At 36.0% G+C, this 8,447-nt stretch overlaps 1 protein-coding gene across 4 annotated transcripts in view; it reads left to right on the forward strand.

Moving 5' to 3' along the window:
• The window catches only part of LOC108362068 (uncharacterized), a 608,307-nt gene that overhangs the window by 235,311 nt on the left and 364,549 nt on the right, over window positions 1-8,447 (forward strand). The window lies entirely within an intron of this gene.

Genomic DNA, 8,447 nt, shown 5'->3' on the forward strand with positions numbered 1-8,447 from the left:
TCCCCAATACAAATTTTCTAAATGCTAGACTTATAAGACGTAGCTCGTTATACATACAGCATAAGCTATTTTTTTAAATAATATACTAATACTACTTAATTATATACAAAAAATGATTCTAGTTTATGGCACTACTATACAATATTTGACGAATTAGATAATTATTAGTAAATAAATTAGTAATAAGAACTAATTGCAATATGGCTAATTTAACTTTGTAACGAAAGTTAAATTGTTGTGAACGAACGAGTGGAGGAGGAAGAATATTCCACATGCACTTCAAATTCGTTCCTTCAAAACAATTTAACTTAATTTTTATTATGGACAAGAAGAATGTGGCAAATCTGATCACTTTGCCAAATTCTTCTTTTTTCCAAAGGAGGGTGATGTAATGCGATTAAACAATCACAATTGCAACCCTACAAAATTACCTTTTATTAATTCGCCCAATTACCTATGTAGCTATTTACGATATTAAAAATGCAACTCTTCACCTACGATAATAGCATCTAACTTAAGTTGAAAATGTAAAATAAATTGAGCGGCATTCATTGCGCACACTTAAACCTATTCGGTCATCCAAGTATTTTTATTTTTAAATTAAGTGCTCAAGTTGAGCACACTGCTGCATATTCCCGCAGCACAACTAGGCTTTTTAATAAAACCACCAGCGGCACTGTAGGCCGGCAACGCGGGAGCACCACTACCGTGAAGGTAGCAGCGGCGGAGCGCCAGGGCTCCGCACAACTTTTTTGAACAGCATCACTACCGCGAAGGTAGCACCGGCGGAGCGCTAGGGCTCCCCCAGCGCGTAGCACGACACAATATTTATTTCTTTACAAATGAGGTCGAGGAATGGCCGAAATGATTAGAGCCGAAATTTTATAATATTTCTACCATTTGTTAAACATTTTTTTTTTTTATTCACAACTGAAATATCGTGAACTTAATCTTCCACAAACACTTTGACTCATATAGTGCAAAAAATTTCCGCCAAAATACTTTTTACTTAGAAAATTGAGCTAATTTCACCACTCACGACACCAGCATGCTGGTACAATCATACAATTTTCAAATAGTTTTTGAAGTCGCACCAGCAGCTGGTACAATCACACCTCAAGAACATACACGGTAAATCGACTTGATGGGCCATTTAACAAATTAAGCATATTAAGGGCCGTTTTCTGAAGTAACCTTTAACTTTAAAACTCACTTTATATTTAAAGGCTGCATTAAAATTTATAATTGTGTTTAAAGTAAATCATTTTATTGCCGGTTTTAAATTTATTTACAACCAAGAAACATACATACGTCAAAATCCGATAATAGAAATGCTTAACTTTAGACATAGCTTTATTTTTAATCCAACCTTTAAATATAAAGTGAGCTTTAAAGTTAAAGGTTACTTCAGAAAACGGCCCTAAGGGCCGTAAAATTATCTATTTTAAACTATAGCTAAATCGTTAATAGATAAGTTAACAGCCCTAACCCTTTTACAGTATGTATGTATAAAAACGCAAGGAACATACAATACATATATGTATATACATCCGTCTTTCTTAGTTTAAAAATTTATCTCTGACATAAATGAAACAAATTAGATCAAATTAAGCATATACAACTCTTTCATGCCAAGTATGAATAAATTCGCCAGAGGGCTACAAAAAGGACTAGGGGCAATTTTAAATTCGTGGCCAAAAAAAAGTATGTGGTAGCTAAATCTAGCCACCAAAGGGCTAAAACGGCAACACTGCAACCAAAGTCTTCTTTCGCCTTCTGTTTTTCACTTCAGTCCACGCAGCATTGTTATTTGAGTTTTTGTCACCAATCTCTGTTGATTCATCATTGGTTGCCGAGCGATTTTCATTATCAGCAGCCGAAGTACCAATGGCATGCGCAGCAAACGATGAGTTATCAGCAGCCAAAGAAGTATTGCGAGGAGACAGCGTCACATACCTTGTTTATACCGACCCATAAAGCGCTTTGACCCAGTTCGCTGTGATTCAAAACGGATGCATAAACNTTCATTATCAGCAGCCGAAGTACCAATGGCATGCGCAGCAAACGATGAGTTATCAGCAGCCAAAGAAGTATTGCGAGGAGACAGCGTCACATACCTTGTTTATACCGACCCATAAAGCGCTTTGACCCAGTTCGCTGTGATTCAAAACGGATGCATAAACTAAATTTCAAAACGCGTTGAATTTGAAAAGTGTATTGACTTCAATTTGTTTTCAAATCGGTTTTTTGTTTCTCACATCAGTTAGAAAACAAGTATAAACGCCTCATTCATTTGACGCGAAGTGAAAATGCATAAATTAAATTTCAAAACGCGTTGAATTTGAAAAGTGTATTGACTTCAATTTGTTTTCAAATCGGTTTTTTGTTTCTCACATCAGTTAGAAAACAAGTATAAACGCCTCATTCATTTGACGCGAAGTGAAAATAGGCTGATTTTCTTTATACAGCCCGTTTGAAATTTGAATTATTGCTATAATAAATTACAATTATTGTTTGTTTCCACTTCGGTCAACCGCGCAAATTATTTATTACAAAAAATGTCGTATAAAAATAGCAGATTTTGTTTATTTTTGAATACGACTTCATCGAGTGCGCTTTAACGACAGGGGTATAAATGCTTTAAAGAAATATATGTTGAGTCCAATCGGTTTTCTGTTAATGCGTTTCTTGTGTAGGTATACACAAGGTAACAGTTTCGTTTACTGTGCACGTGCTTGGAGAGCACGCAGTAAAAACGTCGGCAGTGAGAGCGTTAGTTGTAATGGCACCAGCAGAAGAAGCAGCAGAAGCAAAAGAAGTTGAAGAATTAACGTTCAAGGGCGACTTATTAAGGTTGTCCACCCTAGCTTTTGAACGCGTAATAATCAAATTGTTATTATCACCTGTATCATTACTAGGCGCAATGCTGCTAGCAGCATTCTTGATAGAAACGTGCGATATATTTAAATTTTTTGGATATTCTGGATTATGCAGGTTCGAATGTCCTCCAAAAGCAGTTTCTATTTCTTTTAGTGAACACAAAGCACTACTTATTTTAGCCAAGCAGGACGAAATAGATACACAGCTGCAGGTGTCACATCTGAATATTAGATTTTTATTAGAGTTGATTACTTTGAGGCAAGCGGAATTTAGTTTTGCCCATTTTAAATGAAAGTTCTGCGAACAAAGTCCACAAGTAATAAAATCGCCGCTCGCACACAGCGAGTTACAATTGAAACACAAAAATATCGCACACGTAAATATGATTAGGAACGCGACGGAGCTGCGAAAAATACTTATGCGCTCAACGATGGTCGTTTACATTATACCTTTGTTTTTCAGTCAGCTGCCATATCATGGTCAACAAAGAGGCAGAAAACTGTTGCATTGTCGAGCACTGAAGCGGAGTTGATATCTATTGTAGCTGCTTTACAAGAGTCTGTGTGGCTAAAGCATTTGGAAGCTGCCCTACAAGACATCTACCGGTCATATGACTGGTCGTCTGACTGGGAGATCTGCAGCCTTTTGGCATCATATTTTACGTCAGAATTGAAGGGATTTCTGATAAATCTGACCAGTTCTTTTGTGTACATGTGATTTTGCATACCTTTTCATCATATGGCCTTGATAGATGTTAACTTAAGGTCTCTGTTTTACTGCCTTAAAATTGCAGGGAAATTTTTACAGCGTTTTTTATGTGTATTGGTTTTTATTTGAGTGTATTGAGCATCGGTCGGTCTAAAATGTCCTTTTCTTGTAGGGTGAGCTGGTTCCGAAATACGAAATAACGATAACTATATTCTGCGACAACAAGAGTGCCATCCAAGTGGCATTGAATAACTCCTACTCACCACGCACTAAACATATAGACATAAAGACGAAATTTATTCGGCAACTTATCGAACACATTCAAGTAGTTTTGAAGTATTTACCTACCAACGAGATGGTTGCAGACATTTTAACAAAAAGCCGCTAAATTTGGTCCTGCCGCTAAATTTGATCTTAAATAACTTAAATAAGCAAAAATAGTTTTATTACAATTTCGAATTATTAACCCACATCAATATTTCTGTAAAGCGAACGCATAGAAATAAGTCGTTCAGGAGGGTGTTATAAAGTGAACAACTTATTATATATAGCTGGTCACCTTATTGACTCTTACACTTTGTACAACCCTGTAATATATACATATACAAATCTGTAATACACGTGTTGTACAAATGTTAGAAAAAGAATTTCTTTAATCTCTTTGTACTTATTCTCACTCTCACTTTAACTGCTATTGAATAAAGACATATATTATATTAAAACAAGTTCGATCCTCGTTCCTTATATCGACGCGGTGGAACATCTCTTTTATGTCCCCACACACGCAGAAATTGCCCTGTCAAAATTTTAATAGTATTGACAGCAGCGGTTTTGGCTGATACTCATTAGGCCCTTTCATTAGTATCGAGTTCAACGATTCACCATCTCTCATTGCCGCGGCGTCAAATACAAGCCGCCTTTTGTCATAATTCTTCACCACAATATGTGCCAAGTACCATGTGCGCTCGTTAACTATCGCAGATTCAAGCGGTGTTAATTTGATGGCATACGACTTTCTAACATACTTATTCCGAAATTCTTTGTTTATACCACTTCGTACACTTAGCATCGTTCAGCATGCGCCTTTTGATAACCTCTAATCGTTTCAGTGCCATACTGTAATTTTCGACCAAAAGAAACATTATCCCTTTTCCATAAGAGCCCAGTTTCATACTTATGCCCCACATAATTTGTAGGTTGCCTTAAAATAGCTTTACCCCCTATGTCAGCTGTTGTATTCACGCGCGGCAGCGCCGCTGGTTTAAAATTCTCCCATTCAAAATAGTCTGTCATTTGTTTATACAAATCTATTAAAATGTCGTTGTCAGTGGCTACATGGCCAATCGCAGCATCCTCACATTTGGGCTCATTTGACCCGAAAAACACCCAACCAAGTTTCGTTTTGTGCGCAATAAACCGTCGTCGAAATTCAACATATTAAACGGCCGTACCAAAATAATGTGTAAGCCGTACCAAATTAATAAATAACTGCGCTGTGACGTTTTTATAATCTCTAATTGGAATATGTTTTAATTCATTGTGCTGCTCGACAATTTTGCCAAAGTTCAGCGACTGGGATGGCACAACAGTAGGTTCATTCCTTATCTTTTTGGACTAAAATCTGAAAAGTGTCAAAATGCCAGAGCATAAGCAAAATGCGCTCACTAAAAGAGAATAACAGGAAAAGTAAAGGAACGCAAAGAACCCAATTTTTAGTCCAAAGAATGGCAACAACAAAACTAACGTCAAATAAGAATGGAAATGTATGTACAAAACACATTCACACAAGCACAAGCACAATAAACACTTTCTATATCATTTATTTTTTGCCTCCTTCCAATTTCAATTCACTTTTTTGAAGTGAAACTTCTTTAGCGGCGTTTCGTTTGTTGGGAGTAAATTTGCAAATTCAACGGAAATTGCACACGGAAATGGTGCAACGGAAATGATGCAACGGAAATGGTGCAATGGAAATGGTGCAACGGAAATGGTGTAACGGATATGATGCAACGGAAATGGTGCAATGGAAATGGTGCAACGGAAATGGTGTAACGGATATGATGCAACGGAAATGGTGCAATGGAAATGGTGCAACGGAAATGGTGTAACGGATATGATGCAACGGAAATGGTGCAATGGAAATGGTGCAACGGAAATGGTGTAACGGATATGATGCAACGGAAATGGTGCAATGGAAATGGTGCAACGGAAATGGTTGGGGCTGAAACAAGTGCTTATTGTGTGTATGCATATGGTATACAACTAATAAAAGGTTAAAGAATAACACTTAGAAAAAGACCAATACAATGATGAAAGTAAGGGTGAGTACGTACATACATAGGTAAAGAAAAGGATAAAGTCAAAGGTGAAAATAAAAACAAAAACAAAGATGCGTAACGATAAAGGGAAAAATGAAGACCAAAGTAAATTTAAACACTTTGCTTATATATATAAGGGCAAAGGTGAAGAGGAATATGTAGATGAAGAAAATGATAAACATAAAAGTAAAGAAAAAGAGGAGGAATACCGATAAAAGTAAAGATGAAGATAGGGGAAGAAAGATTAAAATAAAGGTAATTAAAGAGGAAAGGATATAGAGAGAGACACAGACTTAATCTGTGGAACTATTTTGGAAATTTAGAGATTTTCGGGATTCTCGAGAGTTGTCGATGAAATAATCGACATTTTTATCGGTTTTGTTATCGATTTTGTCATGGATATTTATAGGTTTTGTTATCGATTTTGTAGTCGATATTTATCGATTTTGCTATTGATATTTATCGATTTTGTTATCGATATTTATCGATTTTGTTTTCGACATTTATCTATTTTGCTATCGATATTTACCGATTTGTTATCGATATTTATCGATTTTATTATCGATATTTATCGATTTTGCTATCGATATTTATCGATTTTGTTATCGATATTTATCGATTTTGTTTTCGACATTTATCTATTTTGCTATCGATATTTACCGATTTGTTATCGATATTTATCGATTTTATTATCGATATTTATCGATTTTGCTATCGATATTTATCGATTTTGTTATCGATATTTATCGATTTTGTTTTCGACATTTATCTATTTTGCTATCGATATTTACCGATTTGTTATCGATATTTATCGATTTTATTATCGATATTTATCGATTTTGCTATCGATATTTATCGATTTTGTTATCGATATTTATCGATTTTGTTATCTATTATTTATCGATATTTTTATAGATTTTGTTATCAATATTTTTATCAATTTTCTAATCAATTTTGCTACCAATATTATAACCGATTTTGCTATATTTTGTTGGATGCTATTGTCGATAAATGTAATTAGAAGGAACAGTAGTAGAGGTAGGGATCTAGGTACCTATATATCTATAACCTTAAGCAAAAGCAGATGTATGTATGTATTTACATATGGTTATGAGACAAAATAGATTCGTATCGTAAGTTTAACTTCTCCAGTGTGGCCCAGGCGCACTTGCTTTTTTTAACTTTTTAGATTATTCTCACTTTTTGCGTATTCTTTAATTTCCGTTAATTTAAATTCAGTTGAGTTTGACACTTTTCAGGATTATGCCAGAAAAAATTCTTCTGACTAAATCGGACTACTTCGGACTGATGAGAGTCACTCTCACTGAGTGTTGCTCTCTCATTTTTGCTGTCATTTCCGAGTTAAGGAACGCTTTTTGGACTAAATCTGACTACTTCGGACTTTTTCTGACTATTTCTGCGAGATAAGGAACGCTCCTAGTTTGTCAGTTGTACGTACGCCTTTCATACAGAATTTATCTGCGACGTCGAAGATGCCAGCAACCTATAAGTCACTGGTCGTTCTATCGCCTATCCACTTTAGCGACAATAAGCTGGATACTTTGGCTCCTTCATCGATAAAAGCAATTTTTCAGCAGTGTATGACGATCATCTGTTTTGTTTTTCTCCCCATTTTTTGCATTAGACAACTGATTCTACGGTTTGAGAGGCCCTTACAGTTTTGCAGCCACTTATGGTAGCGACAGCATTGTTGGATAAAGAGTTGCATTTTTCAGGTTTCAAATTTAAATTACATATGTAAGAGACGATTGTAAAATTTACGACAAGAATTAATGCCACACTCTCGCCGTCTTGCACAGTTTTGTGTATTATGACCTGCGTTGAGGCAACTAAAACATAACTGATGTTTTGTTGTGATATTCCACTTTTGAGACAAATATAATTTATGATTTTCCTGACAAACTATGCACTTTATCTTATTTTCGTCCACGGTAAACACTGGTTTCGAAGTTATTTGTTGATGCTGATTCATTGACACTTGAATGTTTTGTAGTACGCATGTCATTAGCAACATACATATACATAAGTGGCAATTTGTTGTAACCAGGCACAGAAATCCCGCAGACTAGGGCACAGTTGGTGGATTGAGTTGCGTGTTTCCCAAAAAAAGTGATGAATATAAGTATTAGCAGAACTTACCTTTGTTGAGGTGGTAGTGTTTTGAGACGTTTCAATAGCGTCGAAGTAGGCAGAACTTGCAGCGGCAAATATAGGCGCGTAGGTAAAGATTTTACCTGGGGTTACATCGGCACGGATGACGTTGGCTAGGTGTGCGTCGGCAGAGTCGACACGCGATTGAATTTGTTTTTTTCAATAAATTGTTTTCCTTATTCGATGCGTCCAAAGCTACTTATAGAATTTTAAATTTTTCTCGAAGCTGATCCATTTCGGTGCCTTGGCGACAGTGGCGTTGAGCTCCTCTTCGCTGGCAGAGTTCTCCTTTTCGGACATCTTGTTCTTTCCTAAGTTGTATGGAAGTTAATACGGGGGCTAACACACATACCTGTGTGAATGTGCTGA

The sequence above is a fragment of the Rhagoletis zephyria genome, unplaced genomic scaffold (genome assembly GCF_001687245.7).
Source record: "Rhagoletis zephyria isolate East Lansing unplaced genomic scaffold, Rhagoletis_zephyria_1.1 Rzeph_scaffold_00021, whole genome shotgun sequence".
Classification (NCBI taxonomy): domain Eukaryota; kingdom Metazoa; phylum Arthropoda; class Insecta; order Diptera; family Tephritidae; genus Rhagoletis; species Rhagoletis zephyria.